Below are 21,377 nucleotides of genomic sequence, written 5' to 3' on the forward strand. Positions count from 1 at the left end.
TTACTAATGGACAATCTAGAAAATGACCTTCTTGACATTCTTCAAACTTTTTGATATTGAACGGTTTAAAATTACTAGTGCTGTAAAAAGTATTGGTATTTACTGATCATGATTTCTCACACAAATTAATAATAGTTTCTTTTTTAAATGTACTTAAGACTTTGTGGCGGGGAGGGTAGCAAGAGTTCCAATAGATGTAATTCCTCCATTTCTACATATTTCCTAGGTTCCTTATGATCCCTGTCAGAGAAAATTTGTATCCCACAAATATAATACTTATTTGAGTTATTTAGCTGAGGGGAGTTTTATATTTAAGTGCACACTTTAAAAAAGATTAGATACTATATTTATCTTTTACTTGTTTTAACTGGATACTATTTTCATGTGAATACACAGACACATTGCTCTATCTGCATCTGTAATTTGATGAGATGTCATATACACTAGACATAATCATGGAAGTGACAATTACTATGCTTATTAATTTCTTTTATTTCACTTTGCAGAATAAGTACTATCATTAGACACATATCCTTCAGGAGGATGTTTTTCAGTGAATAATTCCACTTTCAGTTCCACTTTCTCCCTGAGGTCTCTCACTTTTAGATTAACCCTTGCTTTCTCTACCATAGCATTTCCTCCTTGGATCAGTCATTCAATATTCAAGTGGAATTTGGCTCATACCTTCCTAATTTTCATGATGCCATTCCATCATGCTTTCCTTGAGAGTATGACTATAGTATGAGAGAGAAAGAAAGTAAGTGTAAATATCAGAAAAGATTTTTTCCCAAGGAAAGGTATATATAATCATAAAAGATATTCATGTTGAAATAAGGTATACCTGACAGGGACTAGAGAATAACAAAGTTTAATTTAGTTTGACATGTTAGGTAACAGCCAAAGGCTCCTCATTAGACAAGAGACTTTTTCTCACACACTGACCTCATAGATTTTAATTTGTTTTGCTCTGTCAGCATTTTTGATTTCTGTTACAAACTTATTGGGTCACAGGAAGAAATAAATATCTTAAATATAAATTCTTATGTTCCCTTGTTTTCTCTCTTTGCCAAATAGTTTCTAACCTAAGCAGAGACTGTATATGTGCATTGATTTCCCCACCAAACTCTCAAGGCAGAATTCAGGGGGTTACCAATAAATATACATCACATAAATTAATGAGCATTAAACATGATGGAATATAAGTTAATGGGCTCACATTTGTCCATTTCAAAGCTTACTAGGTAGGATAAAATGATTGCCTGGTACTGGGATGAGAATACATATCTAGATTAATGAAATAAAATTCAAAAATAAGTCCTGACTTATTTAGCCATTTTATTTCCAATAAAAGTGGTAAGATCATTCAATGATAAAAGAATAATCTCTATAACAAATGGTCAAATGGTGCTAGGACAACTGGAATTCGCATGCAAAAAAATTTCATATATATGTATATATATATATATATATATGTGTGTGTGTATATATATATATGTATACATATTATATATGTGTGTACCTCTATCTACCTTCCTACCTACATATCTGTATTTATTTATATTTATATCTTTCTAAATCTATATGATGGCTGACCCCCACTTGTGGCATATACAAAAGGCTTACTTAGCATGGATTAAAAACATATAGAGGCTAAATATATAAAATTCTTAGGATAATTTTTAGTCATAAATGTTAAGTTGTTGGACTAAAATTAGGTTTTTAGATATGACAAAAAAATCACAGGCAACAATAATGATAAATTTGTCATCACCAAAATTAAATCTTTTATGCTTTTAAAAAAACATGGTAGGCAAACAAAGTGAAAAGACAACATAATGGGAGAAAATATTTATAAATCATGTATCTGCTAAGAGTTTAGTACCTAGAATGTAAAAAGAAAATCTAACAACAAAAAGATTAACAACTTTCTTAATAAAGTGAGCAAAGAATTTCAATAGACAAGACCCAAAGAAGATATAAATATTGCCAAAAAGAAAAACATGAAAAAAATTCTTAATCCTTAAGTAAAAGCAAATCAAAAGCATAATGAGATATTATTTTACACCTACCAGAATGTTTATAATAAAAGAGATAGACAATAAATAAAAAATACTGGAAAGGATACGGAAAAGTTGGAGCATTGGTGTGTTGTTGGTTGGAGTGTAAAATACTGCAGCTGCTTTCAGAAACAGTATTGCAGTTCCTCAAATCCTTAATCAAACTGTTAATGCATATGACCCAGCAATTGCACTCCTGGGTAAATACCCAACAGAATAGACAACATATATTCACATAAAAACGTGTACAGTAACATTAAAATTCACCAAATATGATGGTTGTATTTATAATAGTTTATAAATGGAGGGTTGGAGATGTAGCTCAGTGGTGGAGCACCAAAGCCCTGGAGTCAAACTCCAGACACACACACACACACACACACACACTCACTAAAAAAAAAAAAAAAAAAAAAACTTTATACTTTAAAAGGGTAAATATATATTATAGGAGTTATGGCTCAGTTTATCTTTAAAAATCTATGGAGAGAAGAGAAATTATCAATAGATTAAAGACATTCTGACAGTGGTAGTAATAATGGCGTCTTTGAGATGGGTAAAAACAACATGTGCCTTCATACAACACTGGGCATCAACAATGAACGGCAGTGATATTAACAAATAGTAATAAGTCCATGTGAGAATTCTGTGGGTGTGCATTTGATTGTTATTTCAATTTTTTGTAAGCTCGAAATTTTTCAAATAAATTATTAGAAGAAAAATGAATGGGATTTCAAAGATAGTAAAGCAATATTATGTATATATTGCTCTTTATTAAATTAGCATTGATCAAATATGGTTGAGTTCTTACTATGAAGGAGTCAAAGTATGAGGAGCTAAAATGGAAAACTGGGTTCTCAAGCTCCACTACTTCAGATAAAAGTTGACCCAAAGGGTCTCCATCTCTTCCATGACATGGGTTTGGAACTTCATGAGATGCAGAAGGGTGAGGCATAATGCCTTCCATCCAACTGACGTTTTCAATTATACTAACTAATTTTTGCTCTGATGTTAAAATTCAAAAGTGCACAAGATTTGTAAAATATACGTGTATACTTTAACATGGTTTTAAAGCTAGCAACTAGTAATGACTACCCAAATTAAGATAATGAATATCATCAGAATCTTACAACTCTCCTTCATTCTTCTAGAAGCCACCCCATTCTAAACAGGGAACCAGGATGTTACTCATTCATTCAAAGACAATATGGTTTTCTCAGTTTGGAAAACTCACTTGGATGGAATGATGTGTTTTGTTTTATAGTTTGTATTTTGTAGCTCTCACTTGCTATTATGATGGTGAGATTAAATAATGATGAGCATATAAGAATCATTCTTCCATTTCTATTGAATAATAATATCCTAATGCATGGATACATGCCACTGATACTACTTAGTGTGCTTTTAAATTTACTTATAAAATTTTATTGGTTATTTTTATATTTTGTGAAATATATGGGTATATGTGTAAAAGTGTTTTTCAGAGTAAATTTCCTGCTTCCTAGGATTTGTGTAAAAGTTAGTGAAGTATCTGTCAGTATAAAAAAATAATACCCCAAATGTATACTTTGGATCTGGAATGCCCCAAAGACTGATGTGTTGAAGGCTTGGTTCCCAGCTAATGGTGCTATTGGGAGATGGTGAAAACTTCAGGAGGTAAGGCCAAGTCACAAGGGTGGTGTCTTTGAAGGAGCTGATGGAACATGGACTAAAAATTCTGAAACTACCATCCAAAATAAACCTTTTATCTCCTAAGTTAGTTTTCTCGGGTATTTTATCACAGTCACAGAAAGCTGACTTATACAAATAAACAAATTAGAAAGAAAAAAGATTTATTTTGGCTCACAGTTTGGGAGGGGACAGTCCATGATTGATTGGCCCTGTTGCTTTTGAGCCTGTGGTCCTGTGGTCCCCACTGAGCTATACCTCCAATCCTCTACTTTTTAACTATTATAAATACAACCATCATATTTGGTGATTTTAAACATTACTGTACATGTTTTTATGTGAATATATGTTTTCAATTTTGTTGGATATTTACCCAGGAGTGCAGTTGCTGGGTCATATGCATTAACAATTTGATTAAGGATTTGAGGAACTTCAATACTGTTTCTGAAAGCAGCTGCATTTTACATTCCAACCAACAATACACAAAATGGGCTGGGGGCTGTGTGTGATGGAGCAAAACCATCTGCCTCATGATAAGCAAGGTAAAGACAGGAAGAGAAAGATACCAGAAACCCATAATCCCCTTCAAGATCATGACCTTAATAATCTAAAAGCTGCCAAGTGACCCTACTTCCTAAAAGTCTACCACATCCAAATAGCACCATGGGCTGAGGACAATCCTATATTCCATTAGCCTCTGGAACACATTCCATATTCAAACTATAGCAGTGGATAGTCAAACAATAAATGAAGCCAAACTGTTTTCAAAATGTATGCCAATTTGTATTCCCACTTGTAGTATAAGAGACCGTTGTTCTGTACCTTCACCAAATCATGCTGTATTTAGTAGTTTGTTTTATCTCCTTGTTTTTGTGATTTTTCTTTTAATTTCCATGATTTATTAATAAATTTGAACACATTTACATGTGAGCCATGTTTTTGTGATGAGTACTGTAAAACATTTAAATTCTTTTTCTATTGGCTTCTTATTGTTTTTTTCTTAATGGTTTATTTAAATTTACTATTTAATTACTGATATTTGTCATGTAATAGTAAAATGTATACAGTGATATGTGTCACTTTCTAAGGATAGGTTACTGTATTTATTACCATCATCTGAGAACAAAATTTATTTTTTAATATTCACATTGCAACTAGTATTTTTGCTGAGTTTTCTCATTAATTTTAATATCTTTATAGACTTGAGGACTTTTTTTCCTATGTACAAACCCTGGAGAGGAATGACAGTTGTTTTTGTATATCTTTCTAATCATGAAAATTCTGTTGGTTGTTATGATTTGTCATCAGTTTACTGTATTGGAAAAGACCCCCTCAATAGAAAGTTACAGAATGTTAAGGACAGGATGAGAGTGTTAGTATTTGGTGTCATTATTTTAAACCTCTTCTAAAAATGGAAGTTTTTCAAAATACAAAAAATTAAGAATAATGACTTCTGTAATATGTGTGTGTAGCTACTATACATACCATACATAGATGTATAATTTGCTTATATATTGTATATATGATAGTTAAATAATGAAAAGCATATAATTACATGTTATATACTATGTACATATACATACATATACTTGAGACTAGCATTTCAGCCTGTGTTAAGCTCCTTAATAATGCTGATGACACAGATAATCAGGAAACACAATGGAGAGAGGTGCTTATCTCAGGATGGCTGCCCAGGTACCAAATTTCTATACCCTTCTCTTACCCCTTCCCATGTAGAGAACTTAGATGGATTTTCAAAATACTTCCATTCTGTCTCAGTTGTAGCATCTGTGACATTCTTCAAAGAGCCAAACATCCCAATCTATGGGTTCCAACGTGTTTACTACACTCAGTTCTCAATCAGGTAGCCCTTCGCAGGCATTCCACAGACAAAGGACTTTCTTCCTAGCAAGAATATCTATCAAGACTCCAGCTATGTGCACATTGATGAAGAGATTAGAGTGAGTCACAGGCCTTTATTATGTCCCCGGGAAAGGAATGATTCACATACTCAATGTTCTCTTCCCTAGTGAATTATATTTTTCTACAAATTTATACATTGCAAATAACCTTTCCAATACATTGACATAAAGTGGTTCATAATATACTGTGAGCTTTTTAATGAATTTTGTCCTCAGTAGACATTGGCATATTGGTTCTCCTTATTAATCACTCTATTGTCTTTAGTGTCACATCAGAGATTGCTCACTTATAAGTCTGTTGAAAAAAAAACAGTATTTTCTTTGTTGATTTTTCTATACTATAGTGCTTTTTCTTTCTATTATTTCTCTTCTTACACTAATTATAGTTCTTATTCCATTTCCATTGTGATTAATTTTATATTCTCTTAACATTTTTATTATAGCTGCTAGTATGGTTATTTTTACCCTTTGTTCCTTTCTAAAAATATATTTAAAGCTACAGAATTATGCTTAAGATATCTAAATATCCTACAATTTATTATTACTGTTTAAAGTGTTTTATAAATATCCCTTAAAATTTATCTTTTGGATCTTTATATTGTGGGAAAAATATTTCTTCATTTACAAATGTGTGGAGTTTCTTAGATTTAAAAAAATAAGTACACTTCATTTTAACAGCAGTTTTATGTTCACAAAAATTAAGCAGTTCCCATATACTTCCTGCCCCCTACTCACACACTCATAACACCCCCAAAATAAACATCACCCACCAGAGGGGCACACTTGTTACAACTGATGAACCTCCACTCACACATCAGTTTCTCAAAGTTTACTTTCCTTTAGGGTTCAACAATGGTGTTGTACATTCTATGGATTTAAATATATATATAATGACATGTGTCTATCATTCCAGGATCATCCACCATAGTTTCAGTTCCCACAAAAATCCCCTGTGGTTTGTCTATTCCATCCCCACTTCTCTCAAGCCCTGGCAAACACTCACTCATGTTTCTTACTGTCTCCATAGTTTTTCCTTTTCCAGATTATAAGAGAGTTACAATTATTCAGTTTGTAGCCTATCCAGATTGGCTTCTTTCCCTAAGTAAATTATACCTAAGGATCCTCTGTCTTTTCAGTTTGATAGCTTGTTTTGTTCTTTTTTTTTAAATTCCCCAAGTACTAAATAGTATTACTTTGGATGTGACACAGTTTTACCTACTAAAAGATATCTTGATTGCTGCCGAGTTTGGCAGTCTAAATAAACCTGCAATATATGTCCCTGTGCAAGTTTATGTGCACATAAGTTTGCAACCCATTTGGATTGATGATGAGTTATATGATTGTCAGATCTTATGGTAAAAGTATGATTAGACTCAGAAAAAAAAAAAAACCTGCCACACTGTCTTCCAAGCAATTCTACCATTTTGCATTTCCTTCACCAATAAATAAAAATTCCTAGTTTTTCACATTCTCTTAAGCATTTGGTTTTGTTAGTATATTGGATTTGGGCCATTCTATTTTCGTATTTTGTGTGTGTGGGGGGGTTGTATTGGCATTTCATTGTTTTAATTTGCAATTCTAATTGTTTTTCTAACTTACATGGTGTTGAGAAACTTGTATACTTACATGTCGTATGTATATCTTTTGAGAATGTGTTTGAACTTTTACATAAATTTCAATTGAGCTATTCATTTCCTTATTGTTACATATTAGGCTTTCTTTTATATTTTGAATGACAGTCCTTTTATCAAATGTATCTTTTGCAGATATTTTCTCCTATACCTGGTTTCTCTTTTTCTCTTGATATTGTTTTTTTTTTAATTGTGCCTTTTGTGTTATGTCTAAAAGTCATTGCCACATCCATGGTCATCTATCTGTATTTTCTCTTGTTTTATTTTGAAGGAGTCTGCTAGTTTTGAATTTTACATCTAGTTTGATGATACATTGCGTGCAAGTCTGTTTAGAATTTATTTATTTTTTTATGTTTTGCATGTGAATGTCCATTTTTTTTCTAGAAAACACACTAGTTATTTTTGCTAATTTATTTTTAATTAAATATCCATTATGAGAGCATGAAGCCCTGAGTTAAAACTTCAGCACACACACACAAAAAAAAAAGAAAGAAAAAGAAAAGAAAAAAAAGAGAAAATCTATCAATGAAAACTAATATTCTTAAAATTTTTAGTCATTTGAAATTTTGAACAGTTTGGTTTGAGGCACAATATGTAGTCCTGTTTTGAAAAGTTTCTTTGAACTCATTTTCACATTTTTTTTGTATTTAATATATAGGAAAATATTAAATTTAAAATGTATGTAACAGGTAACTAGAATATTGTCTTAGAAAATTAGTATTTTTACTAGGGCCACATTAAATAATTTAAATTTTGTACTCATTCCTAGAAAAATGTTATTTTTATACTCTTACATACCAGAAATTAATGTTTACAGAACACAAAATGCCTTGTATGAGAGCATCATTTGTCCATGGGAAATTAGTATTTAAAATTAAGTACAACATGGCTGATCAAAATCTTATGTTATCTCTATTATATGGCCTGCCTTCTCAGCATAGATTGCTAATATATCCTTTAAGTAATCAAGAGAACTCATTGGGAGCTATTTTTGATGTCAATCAGAAAATAACAAACTAACTATACATGGATATACATAGTTCTCAATGTTAGTATTTGCCCCAAAGTAGAAGCAACCTAACTATTGAACTCAACCAGCATATGGGCAAACATGCACTTTCACATCAAGGAAACTATTCAGCAATTAAAAAGAATAAACTGCTCACATGGGTAAAATCTTGGTGGTTCTCAAGACATTACTCTGAGTAAACTGTGAAAAATGTTGATATCAAATCCTAGACGCTAGGCCATGCCCTTTGTATATTATTCTCATAATCACACAATCTTAGCAACAGGCAACAAAAGATAAGAGATTTCCAGGAAGTGGGGAGTAAGTCACACTGTAAAGGTAAAAGAAGGAAGTTCTTTTTTTTTTTTTTAATGACAATACAGTGTGTATCTTGATTGTTGTGGGTGGGTATACAAGTTTATAAGTGGGACAAATTACACAAAGTACACACACACACACACACACACACACACACACACGTTCAAATGAGTCCAGGTACAAATAGGTGAGAGCTAAAGGAAGCTATGGTCTATTTGGTAGTATTGCATCTATATCAGTTCCCAGCTTTCCTTTTGTAGTATAATTATGCTGATATTACTATTAGGGGGAGCTAGATTTCAGGAGAAATTCTAAAAGCTCCTTTGAGTCTGTCTATAACTATTTCAAAATAAAAAGTTGAAAATGAAGTGATTGAAAATAACATTTTTATACTTAGATGCACCCATGACAGTAATCCAACCATGCCTGTTTGAGAATTGAGGAAACATATACCTTACCCCTTCTCTAGTCTCTCAATGGCCTCAGTTGCTCATTTATCCTGAACTATGCTAGGATTTCATAAAGAGATGCCTATTAAATATTACTCAAGATTCTTTTACCATTCTTGGAGTTATCATCATTAATTAAATGATTCTATTTCAACTCAGTCATGAACTAAATTTAAGCTTATAACAAATTGCAGACATTTTCTGGTATCTGACTCCCTAAGGTTATAGACTGTTAAAAATGTTTCCAATATTCTTCACAATAACACCATAGTTCTATTAGAGCACTGCTTTTCTTCATTAGATTCCTTTCTTTCTTCTTTAATTCGGGGGTCATAATAAGTTTAAAGACAATGTATACTGTAATATTCTACAGACCGTGGTGCCTTAAAAATACCTGTACAAACAGAAACTGGTGAGTTGTGAGCCGTCACCTCTGTTCATCTGTATTCTAGCCACTTGGCATTGAAATTCAGAGTCATGGCAGTATCGAGGAGACAAGTGTTGAACAGAGGTTTTTCTAATAAACTTTTTCCCAATAAAGTACATTCATCTTTCATAATTGAAAGACTAAATAATAAAAAAATGACTGAGGTATTATATTTTCAGTTATTACCTGTGAATCTTATTTCATAACTTTTTATATATTGTTGAAATTATACCAATATATAATTTCGCATTATAAGGGGTGCATATAAGGAGTGCATCAGCTTTATTACTTTATCAGTTATGTATATTAAACTATACTGGTTTGGCAGATCTATTTGTTGTACTAATCTTATTTACCAAAACTACTCTGCCTTGAAATTTTCTTCAAAATACTCTAGAAAATTACAAAACCACTGATATTATAGGAACACATGTATTGCTTTAACAATCCAATATATAGAACTAATGATGTCCTATAATGCCTTGATTATCATCTGCTAGACGTTTATTGCTAATTCACTTTATAACATACTTTATTAAAAGTCATTAAAACCTGCAGCTGCATCCAGTAATCATTTCCTAAATATAAAGACAGCATTTATAAATGATCTCCTTGTTCAAAACGCTGCCATACAGCTCTCAAACTCTTTGTTGGAAGCCAGAAAGCTTTTATTCTTACAAAAAGAAATGGTAAGTAATTCATCAGATGCCAAAACTTTTTTCCCCCTTTGGGCACATATTTGCCTTGGTCCAAGTGTTCAAATTCCATGTTCTTAAGGAAGACTTATTAGATAGGCTCAGATTAATACTCAAAATTTTTATCTGAGTGTCATATTGCCCCTACAATTCAATCTCTTAATATGAAATCTTGGAAAAACTTACAAAGAGTAAGTAACTTGGCTTAGCTGACAACCCTGAAGTGAAGTGTTTATGCAAATATTCTGGAAGGACACATTGAAGGAACACACTGTATTTCACTTTCAATGTTGTTAATTCTGTTCAGGAGTAAATAGCTTACTGAAGGTCTTATATGCTAGTCAAAATAATGTAAATAATTTCTAGGTTTCACTTAATTTATTATTTATAATTTATTCTATAATTACAAATGTATACATAGTCTCTTTACAAAAACATTCAGAGAAATAAAAGTTGGTAAGAATAAATTTCATTTTTGAAAAAAATACTTTGAATTTTATGTATAGGAATTCCTATTTCAAAACAATTTTATCCATTTACATGCATGATTGCTACATCTCCTCTTAAATACAATGTGAGATACCTGTGATTTATCCAATTGAGTATTATAAAACATGAGAAAGGGTTGTAGCCAAAAAAAGTTACATTCAGTACAATCATTTACATTTAAGAATTTTTTTTAGTTTGAGAGGGAATAAATTATTCCATTTCATACACAAAAAAGGCCTGAATAAAGATAAAGAAATAAAGGAGAAGATTATTTCTGAAAAAACACTTTTATGCAAATCTATAAGCAGATAATTCCTTGTGATCATGAGTGGCTAATTTGCCTATTATTGTCAAGTACAGAGATGATGTATAGGATTTCTTTCCAGACAGAGGCTAACAGAAGTATCTTCAAGGGTGGGAGCATCTCAACAGTAGTGCTCCTCTTTTGCCCACCCTCCTCCACCATGATAAATACCTTCCCACCCTCCATAGTTTAGCCTCATAGACAATGACTCAATGTTTCACAGTAACTCTTTGCAAAAGCTCCATTAACACTTTAAACTGTCTGATCCCATCAGCAACAAGGGAATAAATCGCCCACTGTTTGGTGGTACATTAACTCCTTTGGGTTACTGGAGAGCCTTTTAGTACACTGGCAATTTGCTAAATGGCACACTGATATTTTAGAAAACTTAATTGGTCTCCAGAAAATAGATAATTTACTCCTGCAGTATCAAGATAAAGCTAGGCAATTTTCTGGAGAATCTGATAGTTTGAGAAATGAATTTGAATATCACACAAAATCAAATTTAGGTTTGCCTGAAATCTTTGAGGAATTACAGCTGTCCCGATGGAACTGACTTGTCTCTGTAGGTCTTCTGTCACTCAGCCTCTGTTAAAGATAAAAAAAAGCACCAAGGAGATCTAGATGGGTCTATAGATCTTGTGTACTCATTCCTGATATTTAGAAATTTATTTCAGAAAAAAATGTGAAAATTTTAACAACAATAAAGGCAGAGAGGGCTAATAGTGTAGGTAAAAGTACAAAACGAAGCTATAATAAAGAAAGACATCATTATTTGAGACTCCTTCAACCCGTCAGGTCAAGTTAATAATACTAGGGGATGAAAGTCAATTTTTCCAGTGGCTAAAGCAAATGAGTAATTATTGAACGCAGTGTGTATATTTCACAGGTTCACTTAAGATGAACATACTACTGAGAGAAATCAAACCTTTAAACAACCTTCTTCTCAAATATTATATCTGTCTTTTCTGTTGACTATACAATAAACTGTAATTTCTTTCTTCAGACCCAATCACCACAGACAGAACCGATTTCATGTAACAAATATTCACATTTTCAGAAATGCCATGTCACCAAGTCTAAAGGACACTGCACACTGGGAATGAAGAGTGGGCAGCACAGAGGACTGAGATAGTCCTGCAGGGCTTTTCTTCACAAAATTCCTTCTCTTTCCTATCTCCTCAGCATGAATCTGGTCTTTCTATTATCTCACCATTGGTTTGATTCTCAGGAGCTCAGAGTCTGAAGACTATCTCAACAATTCTTCAGAAACTAGTGCCTCCATGATGCCCAAGGATCCACTTTTAAGCAAATTCCAGGGCACCTCAATTCTTCATTCCTTGGAGCTCCTATCAGCCTATTTAACCACCTGTAGTTTTCATTTGTTTGTTTTTGTTTAGAATTTCATGTGTTTTATTTTCTCCTTACAGTTTTCTAAGTACTCTATTCTGACCTTTACTTCCCTGTTCTTTTTTTCCTTCTGAAATATATTTATGTGCATAAACAATTTTTTTCTTCTTTTTCTCAAAAAGCTATTACATTTTCTATAGTTATAACCTCCAGTTTGATAATTCTGAATTGCATGTATCTGGTTGATGAAACTCATTCCTCCATCTGCCATTTGCCATTTGTACCCTTTTGATGTCCACTTGACAAGTCCCAAGTCCAAGGTCACACTTTCCCTTTCAAGGACTATTTTACATAGGACACTTGAACATTTACTAAGCAAGTGTGTAAACTACATACAATTTCACTTAGATTCCTCCACTTTTTTTTTATTCCTTATTGGTATCACTAGCATCTAAGCATCTTTGTTTTTTTTTTTTAATTTTTCACCACAATCTGTGGAAATGAAGCATGCAATAGGTAGTAATGGAGGGGAGACAAGTCTATTCATCTCCCCAAAATTCTTATAAAGAGCATAAACTATGAAACACTGACTCTTAATTAAGTTTTAATCAGACTTAATACTTAGAAAACCATTTAACTTTTCTGGACTTCAGTAATGTTATTTAGAAAATATGAGGAATAAAAAAAGTTAGCTTTCTAGTCTTGCTGTGAGAATCACATAATATACCCAAAGTAGGACTCTAAAACTCATTAATATAATGCCAGATGGCAGGGAATAATACTGTGGATGGAAACCAAAAGAGAAAGTTAGGTTTCTGGGAATGTGTTTATTATATTGTATGAAGAGTTTTTATAGCAATTAAATTTTCTAACTTTAGCTTATAAGAAACTTCCCAGAAACTTACTCTCCTGGAAATAAAATACAAAATGGAAAATAAAAAAATAAATTGATTAGGTGAATAATAAGTAAAGTTTATGTTTATGTAATCAAAAAGAACACTTAAGTAGAGAATATGTTTGAAGAGCAAAATGAACATCCTACATGTGAAATTAACTAATCAGATAAGTATAATTGACTTATTCTATCTTTAAATGTAACCTATTATATTTGTTGTTTCTTGGTTTTATTATTTATGATCAAGGGTGTTAAATAAAGTCAATTAAATTAGTTCTGTTTTTAGGAGTGTCTCTTCTTTTGAATTAAAACCAGACTAGGGCTGGGGTTGTGACGCAGAGGTAGAGCATTTGCCTAGCATGTGAAAGGCACTGGGTTCAATTCTCAGCATCACATGTAAATAAGCAATATAGAGGTCCATTGACAATTAAAAATATATTGTAAAAAAACAGACCAGGAAATCAAAAGATAAACATTCTAACTAAACAGGAAAAAGTTTACCATGTAATAAACGAGGAAATATTCTTTGGAATTGATGGGAGGGAAAGCACCACCAAAAATAGAATAAAACCCTACACAGGAAAAAGTGTTTTTGTCCTACTGGACTTTTTATTCCATTAGGGTGTTCTGTTATTCATTTTTAAATATTATTCTTTTTCAACATGTGCTATTATTCATTTTTTTAAAATAAATCAAAAGGACACCCTTAAAGCTTGGGTACACTAATAACATTGATAGTCACAGGATTTTAAGATTTTTTTTTCCTTAGAAATAAGAGGTCTCAGAGAGACAATAAGACAGAGACCTGCTTTTGCTGAGTTTTCCATTAATAATAGGTAAATTGAAAGACTCTGAAATCTTTGGTAGATTCTTCAACAATTTTGTAGTGTCGCTTCCTTCCTCACTTGCAATTCACCTTATGCTGAAAATTACCACCTGGATAGCAACTTAAAGATCACAGTGCATCCCTCCGTCAATGTAGTTTTCCATGAAATCTGCCTTTCTTTAAGCTCCAGTCTTGGTGTGTAATATTCCCTTGGCCAATCCTTAAACATGTAATGGAACTATTGGGGAAAAAAAAAGGGATGGATATGAAAAATAAGTGTTGATCTAGAATGAATGAGGACCTGTGGAAGAAAAGGAAATATAATTAGAGAGTGGAGGAATAGAAAGATGACAGATAAGGAGATGGAGGAAATTGATCCTATAGACAAATCTTGATTAAACATGAAGACAGCAGAATCAATTTTGATATATTTATATAAGCATGGGGAAAAACTAAAGTGTTTACCACCAATTAACAATGTTCACTATTAATAAAAGTCATTTAATAAGTAACAATAAATAAATGTTCTTCTGGGGAAAAAATGAAGACAGCACTGAGGAATCTACACATTATTGAACACTTGATCCCAGCCGTGCCTATTAAAATTTACTGTTAGCTTGAAAACTAGTTCCTAGGTCCCATCTACTTTCTACCAGGAGAATATGAGAACATAAAAGGAATGTCATGAGAGAAGTGCAAGAAAAATTCAACTACGCTATGGGTTTTTGTTGGATTCCTAATGGACACAGTAAAGATTTACCTATAGGGACAAGAAAATAAATGAATTACGAAAATTCTGGTATGATTTCTAAAAGATACTTGTCTTCTGTTAATTTGTTTTATTTACCAAGTAAGAATTTGTTCCTTTAAAATATTAAATATTCAGCTAAAATGCTAAGTAAATAGTAATGTATTTGCAGTTTTAATTACTTCACAAATTTTAATTTTAAAAGTATGCATTGTGTACATCAATTTTCATGAAGTGATAATTGGCAAGTATTCAACTGAATTGATTTAAAGATTTGTTTCTTGTTTGGCAAATAAACACCATTATTTTAGCTTTGCTGACAAATTGAAGACCGAATTCATGAAGACTAAAATGATCTCCTGACACTCTGAATGTGTACACTGTGTGGCACAAGCTTCACAATGATGAAAGATGAAGTTCTCAGTCTCAGGAAATTATTTTCATGATTTCTCTCAATGTAATCTCTTCCAGTGTCCTTTATTAAATGCTTCTTTTGAAAGTAAGCAAAGCCAAACAAAATTTTTTTTAAGAAATATAACTCCATATTATATAATTTTTATCTCTAGCATAGTCAAATATTTTAACCACAAAACTCTACCAGAATTGCCTGAGGCAACAAACAGTAATTCATATTTCTTAAACATACCATCAATATATTTTTAGTATTAGCCCAGAAATCTATACCAACCAAATGTTAGTAAAGTACATTGAAAAATCATCATAGTTGATTCTAAAGTTCTAGCTGATGAATAAGATGTAACTTAACTTGAGATTTCCAGAGGAGATGTATGAATAGAGCCCAGGGTTTGTGCTAAATCAATACTATATCTTTAAAGCATTTCCAGTTATTCCTATAAAATCAATGCTCACAGTATCCACCTTTTACTCCATACCCACTAGCCAGAAATCAAACCAAGAATGCTTTCTGTATGTGTTTCCAGATAGTGGGTTTAAAATTCCACTAGTCCTATGAGCTTTCCTGTCAGTATCACTAATGATAAATATTAATCCTCTTTTCATAGACTAGAAAATTATGACACAAAGACAGTGATGGATTTTTCACAGGTCAAAATTAAAGTTGTTAAAATGAACTTGGGTCACAGTGACCTAGGTTTGACTAATTGATAGAGAACATCATATCAATTTTAAGTAATAAATATTTTAGACCACATTCTGCCTCTCTTGACATTTTATAGCATGAAAAGATGTAAAGAAAATTATAACAGAATTATCAGGAACATTATTTTCTCTACACTAAGAATTCTTAAGAATAAGATGTGTGCCTCCCCTAGAGAAATTAGGAGGGAATTTCCCCATGAATGAATAAATGCTAAAGGCAATTTCTTATAATAACTCACAGACGGGCACTTATATTTCCAAAACACTGTCAAAAAAGTAGGTATCATTCATTCCTTTCATAAATATGTAAGTTCATCTGCATGTGAAGGTTTGCACCTTAGTAGGCTGGTAAAGTATCCCCATTTCAGGTAATATATAAAGGGCTGGAGATGTTGCTCAATGGTCAAGCATCCCTGGGTCCAATTCCCGGTTCAAGAAATAAAGAAGAAAAGGAAGGAGAAGGAGATTAGGAATATATATATAATTTCACTAACTTGAGTGGCTTGAGATTCCTAATAGATGGAGATTCCGAATCTCCTTCCTTTTCTTCTTTATTTCTTATACCGGCAATTGGACACAGGGATGCTTAACCACTGAGCAACATCTCCAGCCCTTTTTATTTTTATTTTGAGATAGGGTTTGCTAAGTGGCTAAGGTTGGTTTTGAACCTGCAATCCTCCTGCTTCAGCTTGCAGAATTGCTAGTATTATAGGGGGTGCCCCCACACAGGGACAGATTCCTGATCATTTGACTTTCAAGCAATACTTGTTTGGTACATCATGATTCATAACAGTTTTTTACTGCAGCAAGTTGTTTCTCTCATGTATAGCTCAATCTGTTAAGCTAAACAGTGAGAAAACAGCAAATAAGTGGTGTTTCTTCATTTGAGTCCTATTCTATGAATCATTGTAGATGTTTCTGAGTAGTGAGATCACTATAGAGGTCATTTCTTGTGAACAATATAATTTTCTTCAGTTGTGATTTTTTCTGTACCTGATAGGATGGAATAAATGAATAAGAAGTTGCCTGGAATTTGCAGCTTTAAACAATGGGAAAGGTGAATTACCAAAGGAATTTCTTCAGTCTATGTAATAATTTTGAACCTGGTTCAAACTGAAGTAAATAACTCTGAAGACAATCTATAGGCATTAAAATCTAAGATGATTAAGGGTGATTAATAATTACATTAGAATATTCAGCTAATATCTAGATGATATACATAAAATGTTGATGGAGAAGTGTTTTATAATATACTATAATTTAAAGATTCCAGCTAGGATTCCCTTTCCCCTCTCCATATTCCATTTCTTGTTGAAGGAATAATGGTAACTCAACTGAGTCTTGAGCTCATTTTAATTATCCTCTGCTCCTGTACATATTTCACATTTCCAATCACATAATCCTATTTCCTTTTACATTTTAGGGTTTCAAATAAAAGCAACACTCAACAACACTTAGCCTTACCCATCAAAACTTTGTTTTGGGGGTGAGGCAGAATGTGACTCTGAATTATTAATTATTGTCTCTGGTCCTCCTAAAGACCTCTTGCATCCTCTTTCAGCAATAAGACAAAATACCCATGCAGGCAAGGGAGTTGATTTAATGAATTGGGTGCATTTGTTCCCAAATAAAGTGCTGATTTCACTTTAGACACAAGATAAATCAAAGTGAAGACTGGTTTCCACTTCCCCTCACTCCTTTATTTGTTTATTTATTTTTTGCAATTAGAGGTGAGAATTTAGATGTGCATTAAGTTATTTTACAAAACTCTGTCTCGTAACAGCATTTTCCAAGAGATAAGGAGTGACAAGCTTCTATACACTTTCATGAGGTAGGGAGAGTGAATTATTTATTTATTTCAGTGAACAAATCTCCAAAGGGAATAGGAAAAGGTAACTTTTACTTTGCACAGTTTCAGCTACACGTAGAGAAAGTCTGCCCCCTCAACAACTAAGAAGGGAACTGCGTCCATATACCCATAGGCATGTATTCTGGAACACATTCCCTGATTTCATTTTATGCTCCACTGACCAGGGGAGTCCAACTCTGATAATTAATTGACAACCAAAATAATAGTCTAACCACATGCTGTAACTCTTCTAAAAACGTGATTAAGTCTTCCATGTGGTAATTTCACTTCCATCCCGTGGATTGAAAAAAAAAATTGGATTGTGTTAGGAGCACATTGTAGAAATCTAAATCAATGATACATCTTTCTGCTCCTCAGATAATCATTTCTGACCTATCTAGGGCAAAAGAGCCCCCAAGGAACTCAGTGACATAAATGCCTCTGTTCCCTTTCTGCTAAGCAAGCAGGTTCATGGTAAGTGGTAAGTGACAGTCAAGAATGATTTTTCCTCAGAGTGTAATTGTTACTCTAAGCCAATGCAAAACAAGGGACCATCAGTCCACCCACAAATATCATCGTAACTGTCTTAGAGAATATTTATGTTGAAACTGAGAGAGTAAGTCTATGAATGCATTAGAGAAGTAGTTTATTATCAGTCTTATAAGGCCTATAAAATTAAGAGAAGAACCTTGAGAACTCCTGTAGTTTTTTCAAAGGGGCAAACTCTTTCTAAACACTTGGATATGCATATACTGTTACATGTATTTACATGATTGTAAAAAGTCCATTCTTGTAAGTCAGCTCTGGGCACTGAACTGAACATGCTCATTGGAATTAATCGAGTTCTTTCTGAAATGTCAGGCATGGGCTATAAATTTGTATAACTGCTTTTACCCAGTGAGCCCTTTTTATTAAAGCAGAATGCTTATCAAGGTCACTGTGAAAGATTGTCACTTTAAAGCACCAAAGGAAGATTCTAGAAATAAGAATCAAGAGAAAAAAGGATTTAATTAGCATTCTAAAGTTTATGGTCTGTTAAGAACCTATTGACCTCTCTCACTTTCTGGATTTCAGTAACCAATGTATTTTATAGAGCTAAGAAGTCAGAATTCTGTCAAAACCCAGCACTTCTAAAGAGACACAATAAAGCTTCTCATTTTCTGCTTTCTATTAGGTCTGGTTTTAAGATTTAAAAGACTGGAGAGGATGCTGAGCAAATACATGCATGTTTCCTTAGGTAAAATTCTACAGGTGTAGGTGTGCTTGTGGGTTTGGATACATAGAGGAAGGAGATGCCTCTGTATACATATTTTTCTGCTTGTAAATGGCTTGTCAAATTGTGACCATAAAAGTATATTAGAAAGGGTATTTAAACCATCTCTACTTCAACTTTTTTTGAGTCTTGCACACTATGTGACACAGGCAGAATCACTTTTGATGCCATGCATAGGACCAGAAACATTCTCTTGCAAGATAGCAGTTTACATTAGTATTGAAGAAAAAAATGAGCAAGATATACTTAAATCGAAGCAGATATTAGATAAGCAATAAGAAAAGTGTCCAACTAAAAGCTTACTTTAAAAATGTTAGCCAACTACATAATATTTTTACTACTGTCACAGGAGGTACTTCAAAGACATAAAACATCTGACAGTTTTATTAAGCAAGAGATTTTCTAACGTCATGAACTAGAAATAACAAATTTCTATGGAACAGAATTATTTATCTTTACCTTAATTCACAAGAAAAAAATACTGTTCATGTTCTTTCTGTAAAACCTTGGGAAAAGTCATTATAGTAGTAAAAAGCCATAAATAATAGTATTACCACTTACCTGCCAAGTAGCGGAAATAGATGTGTCTTCAGTTTCTCTAACGTAAGGTTTTGAGTAGATCTCCAGCCTCCTCTCACAGAGCTATTTCCAAAAGAGTTACGATCCACTCAGGAGCATCCTGCTTATTTCATGAACTGTGGGCCTTTGAGTATTTCAGCCCCTACTGCAGTGCCCATGATTTCTCAGTGCTTCTAAGAACTTGAACTTCACTCTTCAGCCTGCATTCCTCCTACCTCCCCTATAGAAAAATTATTCTTGAAGTTGTGGCTGAGAGTTTAACTGTGGAGCCAGAGTACTCCTCAGAGCCCTCTCCCTAGGTGTAGCAGTAGAGTAGGGAGGGTTATTTTTCGTCCATCAAGGAAAGGGACAGGGAGGCAGGGGGGATTATTTGGAGGCACCGCCTTTTAGCTGCGAGGAGCAGGGTGCTCAGCTGCCCGTGGCGACGACAGTGGCGGCAAGGACAGCTGAGGCGGTGGCAGCAGCAGCAGCTCAGTTTGGTCCTTGTAGCTGCAGCCCAGTCCGGAGACGCTGTCCATCCCCTCCGGTGCTGAAGTAAGAGACTGGAACCCCCAGCCTGACCCCAGATCGCACTTTCCTCCACCAGCGAACCCAAGCTGCTTCCTTGTCTTCCAGCCTCGCCTTTTTTTCCTCCTCTGGCGCTTTATTTTTTGGTAGGGGAGTAATTGTTTCTCCAAAATAACATCTTCATACTTATTGGATGGCAGCGTTTCTGGAAAGGCAGGAATCCATGAGAAATAAGATCTGAGCCTTTCCTGACTTTTCAGTGGCCCTGAACGAGTTTCCTAATGGTAGAAATGAAAGAGAACGCACGAACACGCGCGCGCGCACACACACACACGCGCACGAGAGAGAGAGAGAGAGAGAGAGAGAGAGAGAGAGAGAGAGAGAGAGAGAGAGAGAGAAATGGGGGGGGGGATTGTGGTGCACTGTGGAAAATCCAGAGCTTCTTTGAAAGCTCGTGGGTCTTTAATTACATAAGATGAAAAAGGGCTATTTTGGAAGACTCTGAAATCTTGCTTACCAATTGGGGAGGTGGGGGGGCATTTAAAATTTTGGGAAGCCTATTTGAAATTCCTAGGTTATGCACAGTAAAGATTCTTAGATCCTACATAGAGAAACGAACGACAGGTTATTGTTAGAAAATAAAAAGACACAGGACGAAAGAATGAAAAAGAAACGCTTCTCGGCTTTGCTACCTTTTTAAAAACGCTGCCAAATTGGTTCAGAATCGCGGTAGAGCAGCTAAGAAGATCCTGCGGACAAAGGTTCCTGTGAGTGTCAGCGCTGGGCTTGGTGAGCGAGCGGGAGCCTCCGGAGGCTGCATTCCCAGGGCAGCGCTAGCAGCCGCCCACAGCCCAAGCTCCTGCAGGGGGGCGGAAGCGGCTTATTGCACAAAGGATGGGATAAGAGGAATGCATAAAGTCAGCGGGAGCACTAGAGCATCCCTGCCTTTTTAAAACCAGGGGAAAAAAAAAAAAAAAACCGCCCAACACACCGGGCCCTTTTTGCCTAGGTTTTCAGCTCGTTCCCTTTCTTTTCCTCGCGCTCGGCCTTTTTGCCTCTCCACTCCGGAGTCTGAGCCCTGTTCAGTCCCCACAGGCTCTTGTCTCCTGCTCAGCACAGACCCCCACTTCTGCCGTTTCCCCTCGTTCCTGGAAACCAGTTGACACTGAGCCTAGAGGCAGGTTTGAGTGGGTTGTCCTGAAGGCGAAGGCGATCTCTCAGGGTTCTGCCATCCGTACTTGGCAAAGGGTGCCTACACGAGTGGA

At 34.2% G+C, this 21,377-nt stretch overlaps 1 protein-coding gene across 9 annotated transcripts in view; it reads right to left on the reverse strand.

The window, feature by feature from the left end:
* Sntg1 (syntrophin gamma 1) overlaps window positions 1-21,074 on the reverse strand; it is an 800,188-nt gene extending 779,114 nt beyond the window's left edge. For 7 of the 9 annotated variants that reach the window (XM_040294069.2, XM_078017192.1, XM_021731040.3 and 4 more), the window contains exon 1: window positions 19,588-20,431. The gene's annotated coding sequence lies outside the window, so the exon portion shown is untranslated. Of the gene's footprint in view, window positions 1-19,587; window positions 20,433-20,804 lie in introns of those variants that run through there. The other 2 variants (XM_078017191.1, XM_078017195.1) reach the window with 2 other exon arrangements.
* Between the last annotated feature and the right edge of the window lie 303 nt (window positions 21,075-21,377).

The sequence above is a fragment of the Ictidomys tridecemlineatus genome, chromosome 7 (genome assembly GCF_052094955.1).
Source record: "Ictidomys tridecemlineatus isolate mIctTri1 chromosome 7, mIctTri1.hap1, whole genome shotgun sequence".
In the NCBI taxonomy this organism is placed as follows: Eukaryota; Metazoa; Chordata; class Mammalia; order Rodentia; family Sciuridae; genus Ictidomys; species Ictidomys tridecemlineatus.